At 44.9% G+C, this 22,548-nt stretch overlaps 1 pseudogene; it reads left to right on the top strand.

Annotated features, from left to right (window-relative positions):
- Positions 1–22,548, top strand: part of LOC139281577 (zinc finger protein 585A-like) — a 440,928-nt pseudogene that overhangs the window by 356,671 nt on the left and 61,709 nt on the right.

Raw genomic sequence — 22,548 nt, 5'->3', positions numbered from 1 at the left:
AGTGGATGCATTGGTGATCAGTTTCCAACATTCTTTTGACTCTGGATGAGTTCCTATGGACTGGAGGGTAGCTAATGTAACACCACTTTTCAAAAAAGCAGGGAGAGAGAAAACATGGAATAATAGACCAGTTAGCCTGACATCGCTAGTGGGGAAAATGTTAGAATCATTTATTAAAGATGAAATAGCAGCGCATTTGGAAAGCAGTGACAGTATCGGTCCAAGTTAGCATGGATATATGAAAGAGAAATCATGCTTGACAAACCTTATAGAATTTTTTGAGGATGTAACTAGTAGAGTGGCCAAGGGAGAACCAGTGGGTGTCGTGTAATTGGACTTTGAAAAGGCTTTTGACATGGTCCCACACAAGACATTAGTGTGCAAAATTAAAGCCCATGGTATTGGGAGTAATGAAGGTGGTGAAGAAGGCAAATGGCATGTTGGCCTTCATAGCTGGAGGATTTGAGTATAGGAGCAAGGAGGTCTTACTGCAGTTGTACAGAGCCTTGGTGAGGCCACATCTGGAATATTGTGTTCAGTTTTGATCTCCTAATCTGAGGAAGGAAGTTCTTGCTATTGAGGGAGTACTGTGAAGGTTCACCAGATTGATTCCCGGGAGGGTAGGACTGAGATATGAGGAGAAACTGGATGAACTAGGCTTGTATCCACTGGAGTTTAGAAGAATGAGAGGGGATCTCATAGAAACATAGAACATTTCTGATGGGATTGGAAAGGTTAGAGGCAGGAAGGATGTTCCCGTTTCCGGGGAGTTCCAGAACCAGGGGTCAGAGTCTAAGAATAAGGGGTAAGCCATTTTGAACCGAGATAAGGAGAAACTTCTTCACTCAGAGAGTGTTTAACCTGTGGAATTCTCTACCGCAGAAAGTTGTTGAGGCCAGTCTGTTAGATAAATTCAAAAGGGAGTTTGATGTGGCCCTTATGGCCAAAGGGATCAAGGGGTATGGAGAGAAAACAGGAAAGGCGTACTGAGGTTGAATGATCAGCCATGATCTTTTTGAATGGCACTGCAGGCTCGAGGGGCCGAATGGCCTACTCCTGCACCTAATTTCTATGTTTCTATGTCGATCTGGGTGCTCGGACAGGACTCGCGGTGAAGGCACTTTGTCACATGGGATTTCTGTTTGGATGCAAAAAGCAGGAAACAGAATGGCTGATTGCGCTATACTACTAAGATGAGGTGGCCGGGTGGTTAAGGTGATGGATTGTTCATCTATTGTCCTGTGCAGGCCTGAGTCTGAATCTTATCCTCGTCATTATTGTTTTAAACCCGTGATATCTCTGGTTTGTTTGTCATTCACCTTAAACTTCATGTGCAAATTCACCTTTTTCTCCCAAGCAGGCCATGTCATGTCTCAGATTACTAAGCGAGCCCCGCTAGCTTTTAGACAAAAATAAATAAAAACTTCTGAATTTGCGCCGTTTTCCCCACATTGTCCGCAATCCCAGAGTTACACAGGAGCAATGTGAATAGAAATCAACTGAGTAAAGTTAAAGGTTTCCAGTTGAGTTCAGCGCTGTGTCTCATTTGATAAACGTACATTCAGTATCAATCTCCACAAGTTCTTCGAAAAACCCTCTTCCCTGAAGACCAGTCAGTATTGCTTTCTAGAGCGCAGAATGTTGTGAGAATTTGACTTTTAAATTGGTCTCCTGGGTGCCGAGTTCATAGGAATAGAAACATAGATACATAGGAGCAGGCAACTCGGCCCTTCGAGCCTGCACCACCATTCAATAAGATCATGACTGATCATGCAACTTCAGTACCCCATTCCTGCCTTCTCTCCATACCCGCTGATCCCTTTAGCTGTAAGGGCCACATCTAACTCCCTTTTGAATATAGCCAACAAACTGGACTCACCAACTTTCTGTGGTATAGAATTCCATAGGTTCACAATTCTCTGGGTGAAATAGTTTCTCCTCATCTCGATCCTATATGGCTTACCCCTTATCCTTAGACTGTGACCCCTAGTTCTGGACTTCCCCAACATCAGGAACATTCTTCCTGAATCTAACCTGTCCAATCCCGTCAGAATTTTATATGCTTCGATGAGATCCCCTCTCATTCTTCTAAATTCCAGTGAATATAAGCCTAGCCGATCCAGTCTTTCTTCATATGTCAGTCCTGCCATCCCGGGAATCAGTCTGGTGAGCCTTCGCTGCACTCCCTCAATAGCAAGAATGTCCTTCCTCAGATTAGGAGAACAAAACTGCACACAATACCCAAGGTGTGGTCTCACTAAGGGCCTTTCCAAATGCAGCAAGACCTCACTGCTCCTATACTGAAATCCTCTCGCTATGAAGGCCAACATGCCATTTGCTTTCTTTACTGCCTGCTGTACCTGCATGCCTACTTTCAATGACTGATGTACCACGACACCCAGATCTCGTTGCACCTCCCCTTTTACTAATCTGTTATCATTCAGATAATAATCTGCCTTCCTGTTGTTTCCTCCAAAATGGTTAACTTCACATTTATCCACATTATACTGCATCTGCCATGCATTTGCCCACTCACCTAACCTGTCCAATCACCCTGCAGACTCTTAGCATCCTCCTCACAGCTCACGCTGTCACCCAGCTTAGTGTCACCTGAAAACTTGGAGATATTACATTCAATTCCTTCGTCTAAATGATTAATATTTTTTATAAATAGCTGGGGTCCCAGCACTGAACCTTGCAGTACCCCACTAGTCACTCCCTGATATTCTGAAAATGACGCGTTTATTGCCACGCTTTGCTTCCTGTCTGCCAACCAATTCTCTATCCACGTCAATACATTACCCCCAAACCTATGTGCCTTAATTTTTCTCTTGTGTGGGATCTTGTCAAAAGCCTTTTGAAAGTCCAAATACACCACATCCATGGGCTCTTCCTTATCCACTGTACTGGTTACATCCTCAAGAAATTCTAGATTTGTCAAGCATGATTTCCCTTTCATAAATCTATGCTGACTTGGATCGATCCTGTCACTGCATTCCAAATGCACTGCTATTACATCTTTAATAATTAATTACAGCATTTTCCCCTCTCCCGATATCAGGCTAACATTCTATAATTTCCTGTTTTCTCTCTCCCTCCTTTTTTAAAAAGTGGGGTTACATTAGCTACCCACCAATCCATAGGAACTGATCCAGCATCCATGGAATGTTGGAAAATGACCACCAATGCATCCACTATTTCTGGGGCCGCTTCCTTAAGTACTCTGGGATGCAGACTATCTGGCACTGGAGAGTTATCGGCATTCAATCCCATCAATTTCCCTCACACCATTTCCTGACTAATAAGGATTTCCCTCAGTTCCTCCTTCTCGCTAGACCCTCGGTCCCCTAGTATTTTCAAGAGGTTATTCGTGCCTCCCTTAGTGAAGACAGAACCAAAGTATTTGTTCAATTGGTCTGTGATTTCCTTGTTCCCCATTACGAATTCACCTGAATCTGATCGCAAGGGACCTACATTAGTCTTCACTAATCCTTTTCTCTTCACATATCTATGGAAGCTTTTGCAGTCAGTTTTTATGTTCCCTGCAAGCTTACTCTCATACTCTATTTCGCCCCTCCTAATTAAACCCTTTGTCCTCCTCTGCTGAATTCTGAATTTCTCCCAGTCCTCAGGTTTGCTGCTTTTTCTGGCGAATTTATATGCCTCTTCCTTGGATTTAAAACTGTCCCTAATTTCCCTTGTTAGCCACAGTTGAGCCACCTTCCCTGTTTTATTTTTCCACCAGACAGGGATGTACAATTGATGTAGTTCATCCATTAGATAGGATATGTAGTGCAGAAACAGGCTATTTGGACAAAGCAGCCCATGTTGGTGTTTATGCTCCACTGGAGCCTTCTCCTTTTTTTCCTCATCGAACTCTATCAGCATAGCCATCTATTCCCTTCTCCCTCATAGGCTTATCTAACCACCCCTTACATGCATCTATTCCATTTGCTTCAACCGAACCCTGTGATAGCGAGTTTCACATTTTTACACTCTCTAGGTAAAGGAGTTTCTTCTGAATGACCACCAATGCATCCACTATTTCTAGGGCCGCTTCCTTAAGTACTCTGGGATGCAGATTATCTGGCACTGGAGATTTAACATCATTCAATCCCATCAATTTCCCTCACACCATTTCCTGACTAATAAGGATTTCCCTCAGTTCCCTCAGTTCCTCCTTCTCGCTAGACCCTCGGTCCCCTAGTATTTTCAAGAGGTTATTCGTGTCTCCCTTAGTGAAGACTGAATTCCCTATTTGATTTATTGTTGACTATCTTATATTAATTGTCTTTGGTCATGCACAAGTGGAAACTCACTTTCTGTATCTACGCTATCAAAGAACGTTCATGATTTTAACAACCTCTATTGGGTCACCCCTCAGACTTCTCTTTTCAAGAGAAACAAGACTAAGCCTGTTCATCCTTTTCTGATCAGGGGCTAGACTTTCCACTTTTTTTGCATTGCTACCGCCACTTAACGTCTTTTTGAACACTGAGCTGAGGTATAATGCCCAGATACCACCCATTTATGCACAAAATTGAAAATAACGCCTACTTTTCGCTCATTTATTGCCGAGCGATACTTTTTAGCATGGAATTAATGCTGAGAAATAATAATACTGCTCACCCACTTTTTATTGTCGTAAAGATCAGAATTGCCAAAACTCACGCCCAAAATATTGGCGATCATTACTTTCGCCACCTCACACACATATCGCCGAAAAACTGCTGTGAAAACGTTGCTCTCTCCTGAACTAATCAGAGCGGTGTGGATGCCATTTTGTAAATCGCAGGTCGGTTCATTTAAAAGGTTGCTTCAAATTCTGGGGAGTTTTGATGTACTGTGGACTTCTTTTAGGTGATTTGAACATCTTATCATCCTGTTAACGATTGGAATTTATTTTAGGTGCCTAAGTGGGAAATGCATTGATTGTGAACAATAGGTATAATACTGAAAATTATTGTAATGGGGCCTGTAATTTCTCAGCTTGTCTTGATGACGATGCACATGCTGCAGACTAAAGCTGGCAGAAAATATATTCAACAGCATTATTTGCCCAATCTAAGATGTGCCAGACTGCTGAGGAGGACGAGACCTTATACCCCGCACACTTACAGGGAGAAGTGGTCTTACCTGAACACGCCTGATAACACGTGCCTTAGGAGACTGCGCTTCCACAAAGAGGCTATCAGTGAGATATGTCAGCTCATTAGGGGAGATCTGCAACCTGCCAGCACCATCAGGATCGCACTGTCTGTCCAGGTCAAGGTCACTGTGGTACTTTCCTTCTACGCATCAGGTTCCTTTCAGGCCTCAGCTGGCAACATTTGAATTATATCTCAGCATGCCACATATTGCTGCATTCAACAGGTCCCTGTACGCACGCAGGATAGACTTTATCAGCTTCCGTATGACCAGGTAGGCTCAGAATGAGAGGGCTCTCAGCTTCTATAGAATTGCTAACTTCCCAAAGGTGCAGGGAGAAATAGACTGTATGCACATCGCCAAGCAGCACCTTTCAGGATGCACATGTTTTTCGGAACTAAAAGGGAGTCCACTCCCTGAATGTACAACTTGTTGTCGACCACCAGCAAATTATTTTGGCAGTGAATGCAAAATTTCCAGGCAGCATCCATGATGCTCACATCCTGCGTGAGATCACTGTATCAGACATGTTTACCAGTCTGCCAGAAGGTCAATGCTGGATGCTTGGTTGATAAAAGTTATGGCCTTGCCACCTGACTGAAGAACCCCTTGCATAACACCCAGACAGAAGCCGAGAAGTGATACAATGAGAGCCACAAAGCCACATGCAATATCGTCCAGAAAACCATTGGAGTGCTTAAGCAGCACTTTAGATGTATGGACTACTCAGGACGCGAGCTCTAATACCACCCTGAGCAGATAGCTCAATTCGTGATGGTGTGCTCCATGCTGCAGGACTTGGCTATCAGGAGGGGACAAGAATTGCCAGAAGCGACTGCCAGTCCACATCAGGAGAGAGAGGAAGAGGAGGACGAGGAGGTGGACGCTGACCTCGAGCCAGACAATCAGACTGACGCTGAAGCCATGTCCCCGCCCCCTCTAGACTGCAGGAAACGGCCCGTGGTGGCTACATAGCTGCAAAACTCTTACATCAGCAGCTCATAAATGAGCGCTTTGCTTGAAATAACATCGGTGGTATTTACAAAGCTGCAACACTGCTGTGTCTGTGGCTCATACATCAATGGTGTGCATCACCTTGGTGACAGTTGAAATTTAAGTTGATTCAAGTTAAATTTAATTATCTCCTTTCATGTTAAGGCATCATCAGTGAGTAACGGTGCAGCTATCTGAGACAATTCACAACAAGGTTATGTTAAACAAAAAATATTTAATGAGAATATTTGTATGAAATCTTAAATATAACTGTAAAAAACACCCCACCCACATCTACCCGACCCCGCAACAAATTTATAATATTTATATCATTCATAATATCTTTCACATTTCCAACCACAGTTCATAAACATTGAACACAAATACAAAAAACAAGGTGCCCCCTCCCCCCTAACCTCTCAACAAAATAGCAGCAACACCAATAAAATACTGTGAGCAAGACAACAGCTGCGGCCATGCACCTCACTTTCCTTTCCCCAGCCCCCCACCTACCCGCTTCTCCTCCCCACCTCTACCCGTTCCCCTTTCCCTCCTGACTCCAAGCCGCCTGGCCGAGGAGCTCCTCAGGCGCTGCTTCATTGGGGGGAATGACGACAGAACTGCTGCTTGGACATATACCGGAGAGGATGGCCCCGAGATGGGAACGTGCTCCGAGCCAGAAGCAAGATCTTCCTCCATGTAGCTGGCAATAGGCGTGTGGCACCTTGGGGTCCAGTGCCATGCTCCGGGATCAGTGGGTGCTCTCTGGCACCAGCGATCCTGGCTATCACCTGGAGGGCCTCCACCACTGCGGCACATACTCGCTCATGGTAGCAGACATGCTGGCCATCTGTTGGGATATGCCGCCCCCCACCATTGTCTGTAGGATCTGCTGACCTATGTCAGCACTCCTCCTGGACAAGTGTACCATGTTGTCGCTCAGATCTGCTGCTCGTGGAGCAGGCCTGCTGTGTCGAACCACCCTCCGTGTGGTCAGCACCATCCTGGAGACACCTCAGGTGCCTTGCGACTAGGTGCTTGGGCCCGGTACCTCCACGGTGGAGGAGGGAATGGCTGCAGGAGCACGAGATGTAATGGGTGTCAGCTCCTCGAAGTCCGCACTCTCATCCGTGGCGAAGGCACCCAGAGCTCCATGGGCGAGAATCGGGGCTCCTCAGCAACAGATGCACCATCGTCCTGCGACAATGGCCCCACATCCCCATCTTCTGGATTCGGTGGTGTTGCATGGGGCTGCGCTGCTGGCTGAGCTGCAAAACGTAAATGAGGTTATTAGAGGAGAAGGCGGTGGGGTAGGGTCACAAGGTGATTCCAACGCTACACATAGCATATGCACGTCAAAAACAGCACCACTATCAAAACCATCACAGATATCACATTTCATGACCATGACCAAATTCTGCATTGCAACGATTCTCATGAGGCTATCATTATTTAGAGAACACTTTTATCAATTATATATCATATGTTATTGGTCGGATATGATTGGTTGTGCCATCAATTAATTTCCATCATGCAATGGTGTATACTTTCCTCACATTAGGTTCTGCAGCTGCCTGCGTGGCCAACCGGGGGTGGCTCCCCACTACCCGCTCCTTGATGTCGGTGAGCTCGATGATGACTGGTGATCTACCATCCGTTCACCACTGCTTGGCCCTATTACTTGAAAGCTTCTTCTGTAAAGGATAACACAAGCACGACATGACATGAAATAGTTGCGTGTCGCAGAGACTGATATGACACAAAACCGACAGATGTAGTCATGATTATTATGATAATTATCAATCTTTACCTAGAGATGTCCACCTTAAACGCAGGCTTTGAGTAAAACGCTCCCGGCATAAGTGCAAGACATCTCATCTGATTGTAATCAATCATTACACTTACAAATCAAATTATATAAATACATAAGTAAATGTAAGTAAATGTAATACTTACTCTGGTGGATCCGACAAGGTTGCTCCAGTGCTTGCGACATTGTTTGCCCCCACGTACCTTGTTGGTCGCCGACGAGACCAGCTCCACTATCTCAGCCCATATCCTGCGGTAGATATTTCCCATGCCCACCCTGAGTCAATTCACCCCAGCATGACTCCACCTCCTGCAGGAGGGAGGCATTTGCCTCATCAGAGAATCTCCTCGCTCATCTGCATCCTCCCAATTGTTCTTCTCCCAGCTCACTGCTTTCGCCAGCATCAGTCTCCACAGTATGTTGGGTTGCCTCCTCCATCCCTTCCATTTTAAATATTATTTTTTCGACAGAAACTCGGTGGCAACAATGTTATTTGTGTACAGCAGGCCGTTTGCTGCTGGAAAATCTCCCTCCTGCCTCCAAAAACAGCCAAACAAACACACAATACATCCACACACGCTTTCAGTTGCTCTCTGCCGCCTCTCTCTCCTTTTCTGCGCATGTATTGATGACCTCTGACCTCCTGAAACGCGGGAAACGACTGCTGCCATGCGTTGCTATGGACACCGACATTTAACGGCAGAAGATCAAAAAAATTTAATGCTGACGCCCATTTCAGATCACTCGCAGTAACGCCCATTTTATAAAATGGAAAGTTGTGCTTTTGAAAATGGGCGATAATCCGGCGATCTCAAAACCCATATTTGCCGCCAACACTGCAATTAGCGCACATTTTGGGGCGATCTGCGCAATAATAGAATGTCCAGCCCAATATACCCTCGCATTTCTGTATCATCCTTGAAACTCTTCTCTGCACCCTATCCAGCTTCTCTATCATTTTTATAACATGGCGACCAGAATTGTATGCTGTGTACCAAATGTTGTCTAACTACACAGGGTTCTGTACTGGCCAGGAAACAAACTGGTGTGGCCAGGCTGCCTGGTCTCATTAAAAGAGGTCTGCACCTCATCTTTCAATAAGGCAGTTTACAGCTTTCCTGAAGTAATAGAAGGCATTTTGTTTACAGAAGCTGTGCGTACAATTTCAACATTGTCGATCTGGGTGCACGGGTAGGACTAGCGCTGAAGACCCTCAATGTTGAAAATGTACAGTCAGCTTCTGTGAGCAAAACGAATTTCGGTAGTCCGGTTACACGAGGTCAGAGACTGTTAGAAATGGTCGTGTATCAAACAGTTTCGATCCACGTTGGAACCCAGTGTGCAAACCGATCGCAATTTCCTGATATCAGTATGATACACACTGAAAATAAACCACTTCTCCATTATGCTACTCGGTCACTGACTAAGTCACGTTGATTTCTTGTTTTAATTGAAATTCCAACTGAAGTAAATGACTGGAGAATACCACGTGATCGGCTCGGCTGATCCTTGGGCCGCGTGGCGAGTGGTGCAAAATAATTCTGCAGCAAAAACTGCAACTGGATCATAATTTTTCTCCAAGGAATAGAAACTGCCCCTATACTTCCTGTTATACAAGTAGTCCCAGTCCCATCCCATTCTCATGATGCTTAATCTATGCTGAATTGGAGAAACATTTTCAAGAAGGAGGCTCATGGTCTGCTCAGCAGAAAGTCAATCAGTCGTAATAAGGTGGATGTATTGACTGCACAGATAGCTGTTAATTCGATATTATGTAATTGAGATTACGGAGACGGGCTCCAGGGAGAGCAAGGTTGGGAACTGAACGTCCAGGGGTATTCAATATTCAGGAAGGACAGACAGGAAGGTAAAGGAGGTAGGGTAGCGTTACTGCTTAAAAAGGAGATTAATGCAATAGTAAGGGAGCACATTAGCTTGGATGATGTGGAATCTATATGGGTAGATCTGTGAAAGACCAAAGGGCAGACAACGTCAGTGGTAGTCGTGTACAGGCCAGCAAACAGTAGTAGTGAGGTTGGGGATGGCATCAAACAGAAAATTAAGAACACATGCAATAAGGGTGCAGCAGTTATCATGGGTGACTTTAATCTGCATATTGATTGGGCTAACGAAACTGGTAACAATGCTGTGGAGGAGGATTTCCTGGAGTGTATTAGGAATGGTTTTCTGGACCAATATGTCGAGGAACCAGCTAGACAGCAGGCCATCCTAGACTGGGTCTTGTGTAACGAGAGAGGATTAATTAGCAATCTGGTCGAGCGGGGCCCCTTGGGGAAGAGTGACCATAATATGGTAGAATTTTTCATTCACGTGGAGAGTGAAACAGTTAATTCAGAGACTCGGGTACTTAACTTAAAGAAAGGAAACTTCGACGGTATGAGACGTGAATTGGATAGGATAGACTGGAGAATGATACTAAAGGGTTGATGGTGGATAAGCAATGGCAGACATTTAAATATCACATGGATGAACTACAAAAATTGTACATCCCTGTGTGGCGTAAGAATAAAAAAGGGAATGTGGCTCAACCGTGGCTAACAACGGATATTAGGGAAAGTGTTACATCCAAGGCAGAGGCATATAAATTGGCCAGAAAAAGCAGCAAACCTGAGGACTGGGAGAAATTTAGAATTCAGTGGAGGAGGACGAAGGGTTTAATTAGGAGGGTGAAAATAAAGTATGAGAGTAAGCTTGCAGGGAACATAAAAACTAACTCCAAAAACTTATATAGATAAGTGAAGAGAAAAGATTAGTGAAGACTAATGCAGTCAGAATCAGGGGAATTCATAATGGGGAACAAGGAAAAGGCAGACCAATTGAACAAATACTTTGGTTCTGTCTTCACGAAGGAAGACACGAAAAACCTCCCGAAAATATTAGGGGACCGAGGGTCAAGCAAGAAGGGGGAACTGAGAGAAATCCTTATTAGTCAGGAAATGGTGTTCGGGAAATTGAAGGGACTGAAGGCCGATAAATCCCCAGGGCCTAATAGTCTGCATCCAAGAATACTTAAGGAAGTGGCCCTAGAAATAGTAAATGCATTGGTGGTAATTTTCCAACATTCCATGGACTCTGGTTTAGTTCCTATGTATTGGAGGGTAGCTAATGTAACTCCACTTTTAAAAAAAGGAGGGAGAGAGAAACCACAGAATTATAGACCGGTTAGCCTGACATCGCTGCTGGGGAAATTGCTGGAATTAATTATCAAAGATGTAATAGCAGCATATTTGGAAAGCAGTGACAGGATCAGTCCAAGTCAGCATGGATTTATGAAAGAGAAATCATGCTTGACAAATCTTTTAAAATTTTTTGAGGATGTAACTAATAGAGTGGATAAGGGAGAACCAGTGGATGTGGTGTATTTAGACTTTCAAAAGGTTTTTGACAAGGTCCCACACAAGAGATTAGTGCGAAAAATTAAGGCACATGGTATTGGGAGTAATGTGTTGATGTGGATAGAGAACTGGTTGGCAGAGAGGTAGCAAAGACTGGGGATAAACGGGTCATTTTCAGAATGGCAGGCAGGGACTAGTGGGGTGCCGCAGGGTTCAGTGCTGTGACCCCAGCTTTTTACAATATACATTAATGATTTAGATGAAGGAATTGAATGTAATATCTCCAAGTTTGCAGATGACACTAAGCTGGATGGTAGTGCGAGCTGCGAGGAGGATGCTAGGAGGCTGCAGGGGGACTTGGACAGGTTAGCTGAATGGACAAATGCATGGGAGATGCAGGATAAGTGTGAGGTTATCCACTTTCGTGGCAAAAACAGGAAGGCAGATTATTAGGTGACAGGGGCAGTGCAACGAGATCTGGGTATCATGGTACATCAGTCATTGAAGGTAGGCATGCAGGTACAGCAGTTAGTAATGAAAGCAAATGGCATGTTGGCCTTCATAGCGAGGGGATTTGAGTATAGGAGCAGGGACGTCTTCCTGCAGTTGTACAAGGCCTTGATGAGACCACACCTTGAGTATTGTGTGCAGTTATGGTGTCCTAATCTGAGGAAGGACATTCTTGCTATTGCGGGAGTGCAGCGAAGGTTCACCAGACTGATTCCCGGGATGGCAGGACTGATATATGAAGACAGACTGGATCGACTACGCTTATATTCATTGGAATTTAGAAGAATGAGAGGGGATCTCATGGAAACATATAAAATTATGACGGGATTTGACTGGTCAGATGCAGTAAGAATGTTTCCGATGTTGAAGATGTCCAGAATCAGGGGTCACAGTCGAAGGATAAGGGGTAGGCCATTCAGGATCGATATGAGTGGAAGCTTGTTGAGGCCAGTTCGTTAGATATATTGAAAAGGGATTTAGATGTGATCCTTACAGCTAAAGGAATCATGGGTATGGAGAGAAAGCAGGGATGGGGTACTGAAGTTGCATGATCAGCCATGATCATATTGAATGGTGGTGCAGGCTCGAAGGGCCGAATGGCCTGCTCCTTCACCTATTCTCTATGTGTCTATGTTTCTATGTAATCTGCTGGAGGTCCAGCTCTGCCACTCTGCATGTTCTTTTAGACAGTGTTCCAACTGGACACAGGCATCCAGCTGCCGTGTGAGCATTGCTGGCTATTCCCAGTCAACAATATTAGAATTACTTTACAAAACTAATTTCAATCTGTTACTTGTATTATCAAATAATATCTTGCAGCATTGACCATGTTGTCGTCTGTCTCGGAATTCGCATTTGTTATGCTCTAAAATAAGTCAACTCTAATCAAAATGCTGCTTTCTTTCTCTGTGACAGTGGAGAGCGATATATGTGAAGACATTGGCCAATAATTCTCACCTTTACTTGTCCTGTACACGGTCTTTCTTCACCCTTGTCTGCGGCTGTTGCGGCTTAGATCAGCCCTGGCCGACCACGGAACCCTTAGAATTTAAACAGTATCGCAGCAAGCAGGAAAACCCGAGTGGATCAAGTCCTACGCATTAACCCTCCTGGCAATCGCAGCTGCAAGCGGCAGGCGCTGCGCCTCCGGAGAGCAGAAAGTTGCAGTTCTGCGGCAAAATGTCACAGTCCAGCGCTGGAACCAACGAACCCTGTCCTACAGGGCTACAGGGATTGGACGAGGAAGTGGGACTATCTGAGAGCTGGCATGGGCTCGATGGGACAAATGGCCTACTTCTGTGCGGTAACCATTCAATGATTCTACAGTTGGTTTTTGGTTTTACTCGAATCAACAAACACTTAGAATCAGCTAGCAGTCCAATGGTTGTCGCTTCACAGCCTACCAAAGTCCAATTTCAGGACAGGGTTCAGTTGGATTTGGCGCTGGAATGTGATATTTTCCACCAAATCGCAACTGTCTTATCTACGGAGATGGAGAGGGACAGAGGGATCTAGGGGTCCTTGTACATGAAAACCAAAATGTTAGCATGCAGGTGCAGCAAATAATTAGGAAGGCAAATAGAATATTGATCTTTATTCTAAGGGGCTTGTATTCTTTGTTCAAAATCTCGGTGTTCTGAAAGGCTCTCAGCCTCAATTTTTAAGTAGAATATCGCCCGCCTCTTTAAGTAGGGACATACGAGGGATATGCAGGTCGGTTTTATTTTGTTGCTTGAATTCACATAACACGGATTAAAGCAAGGCCTCGCTAGAAGTCAGGCCCATGATTGCTTGGTTACAAGAGAGGCACTTTAACTAACAAGCCATGGAGCCATAGTACTTACGCTTCTGCTCCAGGGCCACAGATATTGTAGGTGTCCCCTGTTTGATTCTCCAACTATCGGTACTTTCTGAATTGTTGAGTTTGTTTTGCTTTGTGGATGAGCTCCTGCCCACACTCCCAGATTGACAACGTGGGCATTGTGGAGAAGCTTCTGATAACAAACGTATTGATAGCTGAAAGGGTAGAAACCGCCAAATCATTTAAAATGTACTTGGATATGCACTTAAGGGCTGTAACCTACAAGAGCTAGAAAGTGAGAAAGGGTGAATGGATCTTTGTCGGCCGGCGCGGATACGACGGACGAATGGCTTTCTGTGCAGTAACTCTCTACTATTCTATGATTCTATGACATTTTATGTTACAGTTTCGGCATATCTGGTACTGAATTCCTGCTTTTATTAATACAATCGCGTATTTCTTGCCATTTAACTGGGCACATGCTCTGCAAAGTCTTTTTGGCATCTACTATTTTAAGTCCACTGCAATGACGCCGCAATTCGTGATTATTGAACTTGAACCCGAGATCCAGAGATGGATTAAGTGTGCCTCGGGCCCTGGGCAGTACCCTGGCAGTAAATTAAATTAGTGAGCTAAGTCACATGATATTGAGTATGCATCAGGTCAAGGTCAGGTCAGGATTACATCTCAGGTTATATTATTGATAATCTGACGACACTCATTTAATATTTTATTATGTTTCCAAAGATTCAAACCGATACCTTCATGGAACCCTGTATAAACAGTGAATAACAATGCTCTAATAAAAAATATCCTTCCATTTTGAAACTGAATTGACAATGACAATTTTGAACAAGACACCGCATTTTATTTGGAAGACCATCATTTGTCATTTACAATCCATTTTCTCCACAGAGACAACTGCAAGCATAAATTACATTGGTCTTCTCCTAATGTTTTGCCGGCTAATCTAGTCACTGATTTTAGAGATGTCAAGTCCTCTCAATACTTCGCTTTCGACGCTGATGATTGAAATACTATTAAGTCGAGCTTGTCCCATTCGGTTCGTGACCCTATCCTTGATGTGTTTTAGTTTGGAGCTGGACCGATCAAAGCTGCAATGTGATACAGGTTCAGCGTCCCAAATCCGGAGTCCGGAACCAAAACACCAGGCTGATCCGTGGCAAGGTAATCCGGAAACCGAAACATATTCCGAAATTTGGACATTCCCGCCTCGGCCGCCCGATTTCCTCCAGACTTGGCCTCCGGAACTCCGGCTGGCTCTGTTCCCCGCCTCGGCAGCCCGACTTTCCCCCCCGCCGCCCCCCACCCACTCCGCCTGAGCCGCCGGAACTCTTGCCACCTCAGTCGGCCAATATCCCTCCCGCCTCGGCCATCCGATCTCTGGCCACCTCGGTCCCCTGTTCAGCCGCCCGACCTTCACTCGCATCGGCCGGCTGATCACCCCCTGCCTCGGCCCCTCTACTTTCGGCTGTTCGACCTACCCCTGCCTCCGCCCCCCGCCTCCACCGCCTGAACTCCGGCTGCCCGACCTCCTACTGCCTCAGCTGCCCGACCTTAGCCCCCCGCCTCGGCCGCACAAACGCCCCCCCTCCCACCCACAACGGCCTCCGGCTGCCCGACCTCTCCCCTCCTCAGCTACCTGACCTCCGGCCTGACCACTCTCCCATCCATTGGCGACACGAACACCCTCCTCTCCCCTTCCTACCTTGTCACAGGCGTTTCCGGATTCGGGACATCGGAAATACATTCTGTATTCCGGAAATACCCGAACCTCAGCCAGGGCGTTTCTGAAAATTTCAGTGCAAAGATGTTCTGAAATACGGAAATACCCTAAATCCGGAACAACCTCAGTCCCGAGGTTTCCTCTACCATCATGGACAAATATATCCGAAGAGCTATATCAGTGTTGGAAAAGATTTGGATGAGGACGTTTGTGTGGAGGAATTGCTACATTCTCAGCTCTGCTGACTTAGTTTGTTTGACACAAATTGAGGCTTCAAACTCTGCTGAGGATGCCACCATTAGAAAACTGGATGAATTAACTGTCAATCATAGGTTCCAGATCATTGCGATAGGAGCGGGCATGATGCTGCAGCTTGCTTGATCTCATGAGTCGAGAGAACATGCTAGTTTGGACAGGAATTTAAACTTACAGTTGATTTCCCTTTTTTCTTCAAGGCGGTGTTTCCAGGTCGTGTTTAATTGATCAATGATGACAAGGAACACTTCAGTTTTGAATTTCTCCTTGTGTGACAGCACAGAGTTTTCAGGAGCTTCATTGTCATATCAGCAGCTGCGTACCTGGAAGCCTCTCTGATCTGAATTGTACTCGTTGTGACCACAATATTGGTTTCCATATTTACGAAAGGATATGCTTGCTTTGGAGGCAGTTCAGAGAAGGTTCACTAGGTTGATTCCGGAGATGAGGGGGTTGAGTAATGAGGAAAGGTTGAGTAGGTTGGGCCCCTATTCATTGGAGTTCAGAAGAATGAGAGGTGATCTTATCGAAACGTAGACGATTATGAGGGTGCTTGACAAGCTGGATGCAGAGAGGATGTTTCCACTGATGGGGGAGACTAGAGCGAGAGGGCACGATCTTAGAATAAGGAGCCGCCCATTTAAAACAGAGATGAGGAGAAATTTCTTCTCTCAGATGCTTGTAAATCTGTGGAATGCACTGCCTCAGAGAGCTGTGGAAGCTGGGACATTGAATAAATTTAAGACACAAATAGACAGTTTACAAATGATAAGGGGATAAGGGGTTACAGGGAGCGGGCAGGGAAGTGGAGCTGAGTCCAGGATCGGATCAGCCATGATATTGAATGGATGAGCAGGCTCGAGAGGCCGTATGGATTACTCCTGTTCCTATTTCTTATGTTTTTATGTTCTTAACATTTAATTCTTAGGTCTTCAAAGTCCCCAAACATTGTCTGTAGGGTCTTGACAAAATCGACAAGGGACGTGACTTAGGAGACCATGACATTTAGCTTAAAGCTGAAGGAGAAATTGGTCAGGTGAAAGCTCTTCAACATTGTGTTCCAAGTATCAATGAGAATAGCTGGATCCAGTTCGCCCAGTTTGTCAAAGATCAATTGAGCTTCATTTCGGCATTACTTTCTGTTCCATGTCAGTTGGCAGGGATTCCAACATTTCACATAACCTTTGAGCAGGGCTGACACTGCTTCATACCTTGCTGAGCATCGAGTAGCATAAAGCTGTTTGACGACAGACAGCCTGAAATGAATTCGTTGTTCATAAAGTAGTTGCAAGCGATACGTCGATGCAGAGAGAAACGTATGAACTTTTGTAGATCTGACGATCACTGGGCTGCATTCGGCACTATTTTCCCCACAAGGTTGAGTGAGTGCGCTGCACATTGTATGAGCGTCGCATAAGGTGATAGTTTGGACACAAATGTATTTCCGATTCCTATTTGAAGCACTATCATAAGAATGTCAATGACATACCACCCGTTCTCATTCAGAAATGCCCATATTATTTCTGCTATTTCTTGAACAGTATGGTTGAGTATCGGCAAGAATTTTAGGAACATTTCCTCAGGAACATTTCCTCAGGGCCAGTCGGTAGAACATAGTGGGTGACAAATGTCAGCTGATCTGAGTGTGTGACATCGGGTGTTGAATCAACAGATATTGAATCGAACTCCTGGAAAATCGTCTCAAGTACATTGCCACACATTAGACTAATCAGTTCTTCACAAGTGGTGAAGACAAGTATGAAATATCCCCTTTCCATTGTTGGAGAACTGCTTGATGTGTTCAGCAAGAAATGCAGCGTAGTTTGTGAGAACACACCCAATTGATTGCATTACTTAGCGACACAACAGTTTCGTCTCTGCCTCGCAATGAATTGCCTCATTCAAAGAGAAACGTTATCACAAAAATAGCCCACTCTAGCACCTTGCACCTTCAAACTGGAAGATAATATGACCATCCACACAGACAGTGCCAGCTTCTCTCGTGCACATTACTACCATGGCTTCTCCTGGCTGGTGGCTGTTTTTTTGAGATGAAATCCTCTCATCTCCATGCTTCCTGTCATTAAACACATGAGTAGTGGCTACTTGTTCATCCTGTGACCTTGCAATCAAAGTAGTATACTCTACCATTTGAAGGTGAATAACAGAGCCACATTTGCTCCACACGTTCCCCTGTCAGTGGTTGCACACGTGTGAAAAAGAACTTTGATCAGTACTGGTGACATCTTTCCTTGGCATGAATAATGCCAGAGTTTTGGAAGACTTTATCACGGTTTCAGCAGTCCTTGCTACATTTTACAAACAAATGCCTTTGCATTTCTTCTGACATATTGTCTCCATTCAGCCCAATGTCAATCGTAAGTTGTGCATCTTCCAGCTCATTATGCACCAGTTGTTTTCATCTTATTCAACTTTTTAGACTTGGAGCTCCAACTCGGCCAACTCCGGGTCTGGTACCACTGGTGGTTACATTGTTGAACTTGACTGCACAGTGTCGACTTGGCTTACATCTTTATGATCTTGAATTTTAGTTGGAAAACAATATCTAGTTTAAGCAGTTGAGCTACTTCTCGTCTCTTTTCCTCCTCACGTAGCTGGTGCTGTTTCATTTTTTTCGTGCCCGAATTGAGTGTAGAATGCATCTCTAGAAAAAGTGCACCTAAAGTCGGTTTACATCAAGTCGAGAATAACGTGCGCCTGAGCCCTCGCAGCTTCGCTCTGCACTTGCTACATCACTTATGACAATACCCTTACCCTTAATCCGATCCTGTATGGGGCCCATTCTAGGTTTTGGCCCTGTGCCGCTGCCCCATCTGCCCCCGCCCCTTAATCCTTCCGTGCCAGGACTTCTCACAACTCTCTCCACGAAATATTTATAAGCACGAAATACAGAACCTCAGTCCATGTGCCCATATCCTGAATAACGGTGTTTAACTGTCTTACATAATGTACTGTTTAATACGGCACACACTGCTCCCAGGATGTTCAGCCACCCCACTGCATTACATTTATTGAAAAAGGCTGACATTCGTGTCTGGGCTGAAATCCTGGGATTTTTTGGTGAGGAACAGAAGGAATATTTCAACAAGTTTTTTGAAGATCAGGAGCAGCTGTTTTCAAACACGTGGAGGAGAACGAGATCCTGTACACCATGTGCTACAACCCTTCCTATTGCTGGATCCTCGGGCTGGCACTGGGTCCATTCTTTACACAAAGTGCCAGGAGACTGCAGTGAGTTCCGAAGACCATCACACAACTATATTCCTGCTATATTTACAACATCCTGAAAAACAATTTATAACGATTTAAAGCCACCGTAATGTGTTACTGAAGAGCGGCGAGATGGCCATCACAGGAGTATCGAGAGAAGAAGATTTTGTTTAGAAATACAATTTTATCATGTATAAAATTGGCTGTGTGATTGATAATGAAGAGGAAAGTTGGGACTGCAGTTGGATATCAATCTACTGGTCAGGTGGGCAGTGCAGTGGCAAATGGAATTTAATTCAGAGAAGTGTGAGGTGATGCACTTTGACAGGGCTAATAAGGAAAGGGTATACACATTAAGCGGTAGGCCACTGAATAGTGTAGATGAACAAAGGGACCTTGGAGTGCTTGTCCACAGATCCCTGAAAGTAGCAGGCCAGGTGGATAAGGTGGTAAAGAAGGCATTCGGATGCTTGCCTTTTTTGGCTGAGGCATAGAATATAAGAGCAGGTAGGCTATGCTTAAATTGGTTCAGCCCCAGCTGGAGTACTGCATGCAGTTCTGGTGGCCATATTATAGGAAGGACGTGATTACACTAGAGAGGGTGCAGAGGAGATTTACTAGATTGCTGCCTGGAATGGAGAATATTAGTTATGAGGATAGATTGGTTTGTTCTCATTGGAACAGAGGAGTTTGAGAGACCTCATTGAGGTGTACAAAATATTGATGGGCCTGGACATAGTGGACAGCAAGTGTCTATTTCCATTGGTGGAGGGGGCTAGTACAAGGGGGCACAGTTTTAAGGTGGTTGGTGGAATGTTTAGAGGGGATTTGAGGGGGGCTTCTTTACGCAGAGGGTTTGTGGGGATCTGGAACTCGTTTCCTGGATGCAGAAACCCTCACCACTTTTAAGAGATGGTTGGATGGGTACTTAAAGTGCCGTAAGCTGCAGGGTTACGGACCTAGAGCTGGTAATTAGGATTAGACTGGATGACCTTTTGTTGGTCAGTGCAGATATAATGGTAAGTTCTGCAGGGAATAGAATACGGCCAGGGTGATCTCCTGAACTAGTTTCGATTTGCTGGATGGGCAGGAGAGGAATTTTCCCAGATTTTTTCTCGCTAAATTGGCTTGGGTTTTTATCTGTTTTTAGCCTCTCCCAGGAGATCACATGGCTCCGGTTGGGGTGGAGAGTAGATGTTTTTAATATAAGGGGTGTTACAGTGTTGTGGGGCGGACTGTTTGGACTGCTCTTTGCCTTTCCGTCATTGTTCATGGGTTTGTATATAACATTTAGGACTGCTAACGAAGGGCTGTGTGGCTCTTCATCGGCCGGCGCAGACACGATGGGCCGAAATGGCCTCCTTCTGCAATGTAAATTTCTATGTTTCTATGTTTCTATGAAACCTTCCCAGTTCCTAGCTGGGTTCATGATGCAGCATTTTGGAAAGAGATGATTCTGCCCAGGGCGTGGTGTACACATTCCCGCCCCTCACTATCCAAGAGTTTGTAAACACACTCGCACAATTCCTGACTTTCGATCCTGGAGACTTCTGGAAAATCTTCAGTGAAGCCTACAGCTTGAGGGGATGAGGGGCGATTTGAAATATTTGAGATAATGCTGGTCTCTCCTCCCCACAGGCAGCTTGGCACCTGGAGGAGTTTCCTCATCAAACAAACTGCAAAGTGATTGCTTAGTGAAGGAAAAGGTTGGAGGACAGATTGCAAACTGCTAAAAGCAACTTCCTGAACAAATTCCAGTATATGTTTGAATCTGAGAATACAGCACTGGCTCGGGCCACAGTCGGATCTGTGGAAACACTTACATTTAAACTTTTGAGACTGACGCCAATTGACTGACTGTCCTCTCTAGTGTCATTATACACTGTGAGACAATAAACCACCTCGATATGGGGAGATGCGTCATTCAGTATGAAGACGTCCAGCGGCTTGACCCCGTACAACACAGATGCCAAAAGTTGAGGTGACTGTTTATTTGTCTCTTACTGTTGGGTGAATTGTATTACATTCACGGAATGTGTTGTTGCTCCATAATTAAGGGAAGCAAAGCGATCAGTGAAACCTGAGAGAAGCTGATTCAACAAAACAATGACCAATAATTAGAGGATCGGTTAGTAATTCCCTAAGGACTGGAGTATCTAAAATGGATCCTTTTGGATCAGTTGGGATTTTGCAGGATTTATCAGATCAGAAAATATAAGTCACTGAAAGAGTTTGTTCATTCAATTACATTAAATTTAATTTGATAAGACTTAACATCAGAATGTAAACAAAAAATATAAAGCATCAGAACAGAAAACAATTTAAAATATTTTTACCATCCACTATTTCAACTAGAATTCAACTAGGCCTCAACTGGAGTATTGCATGCAGTTCTGGTCATCACATTGCAGGAAAGATGTGATTGCACTGGGAAAGTTGCAAAGGAGATTTACAGGAATGTTGCCTGGCCTGGAGAATTGTGGAATGAAGAAAGGTTGGAGATGCTGGGTATGTTTTCTTTGGAACAGAGGAGGCGGAGAGGAGAGCTGATTGAGATGTATGAAATTATGAAGGGCCTAGATAGAGTGGACATGAAGGAACTGCTTCCCTTGCCAGTAGGGGTCAACAACCAGGGTGCATAGATTTAAATTAATTGAAGGGGAGGGAGGTTTAGAGAAGATATGAGGGGAAATGTCTTCACCCAGAGAGTGGTGGAGGTCTGGAATTCACTGTCTGAAAGGCAGAAACCCTCACCACATTTTAAAAATACTTCGATATGTACTTAAAGGGCTATGGACCAAGAGCTGGAAAGTGAGATTTGGCTGGATAGCTCTTGGTCTGCTGGCATGGACACGATGTGCCGAAATGTCCTCCTTCCGTGATGTAAATTTCTATGATTCTGCAAATCTATGAATTCCAGGTACTTTCCCCCTCTCCCTCAAATCTGCCGTCATCACCCCTCACCTCAAAAAGCAACCCTCGACCCCTCCGTTCTTGCAAACTATCGTCCATCTCCAACCTCCCTCTGCTCTCCAAAATCCTTGAACGTATAGTCACCTCCCAAATCCGTGTGCATCTTTCCCACACTTCAATGTTTAAATCCGCCAATATAGTTTCCGCTCCTGCTGCAGTACCGAAAAAGCTCTCATCAAAGTCAAAATTAATGTTCTCTGTGACTGGACTGTCCCTCCCCGTCCTTCTTGACTTGTCTGCAACCTTTGGCACAGTTGATTACTGTATCATTCTCCCAAGCCTCTCTACCGTCATGCAGCTGGGTGGGACTGATCTCCCCTGGTTCTATGCTTAGCTATTTACTTTTAGCCAGAGAATCTCATTCAGTGGCTTTTCATCCCACCACCACATCATTACATCAGCTGCTCCGCAAGGATCCATCATTCGCACACTCTTATTTCTCATCTACACGTTGGCATCATCCTCCAAAAACAGAGCATCAATTTCCGTTTATGCTGATACACCCAGCACTACCTCACTATCACTTCTCTCGAACACGCCATGGTCTCCAATTGTCAGACTGCTTGTCCGACATCCAGTTCTAGAGGAACAGAAACATTCTCCAGTTGAATATTGGGAAAACCGAAGACATTGCATTTGGTCCCCGTCGCATACTCCATTGCCGCTGACTCAGGTCATCTCTTTCACTCCTGTCTGAGGCTGCACCAGACTGTTCACAACATTG

Source organism: Pristiophorus japonicus, chromosome 15 (assembly GCF_044704955.1).
Source record: "Pristiophorus japonicus isolate sPriJap1 chromosome 15, sPriJap1.hap1, whole genome shotgun sequence".
In the NCBI taxonomy this organism is placed as follows: domain Eukaryota; kingdom Metazoa; phylum Chordata; class Chondrichthyes; family Pristiophoridae; genus Pristiophorus; species Pristiophorus japonicus.
This window is presented reverse-complemented; position numbering and strand designations above follow the sequence as displayed.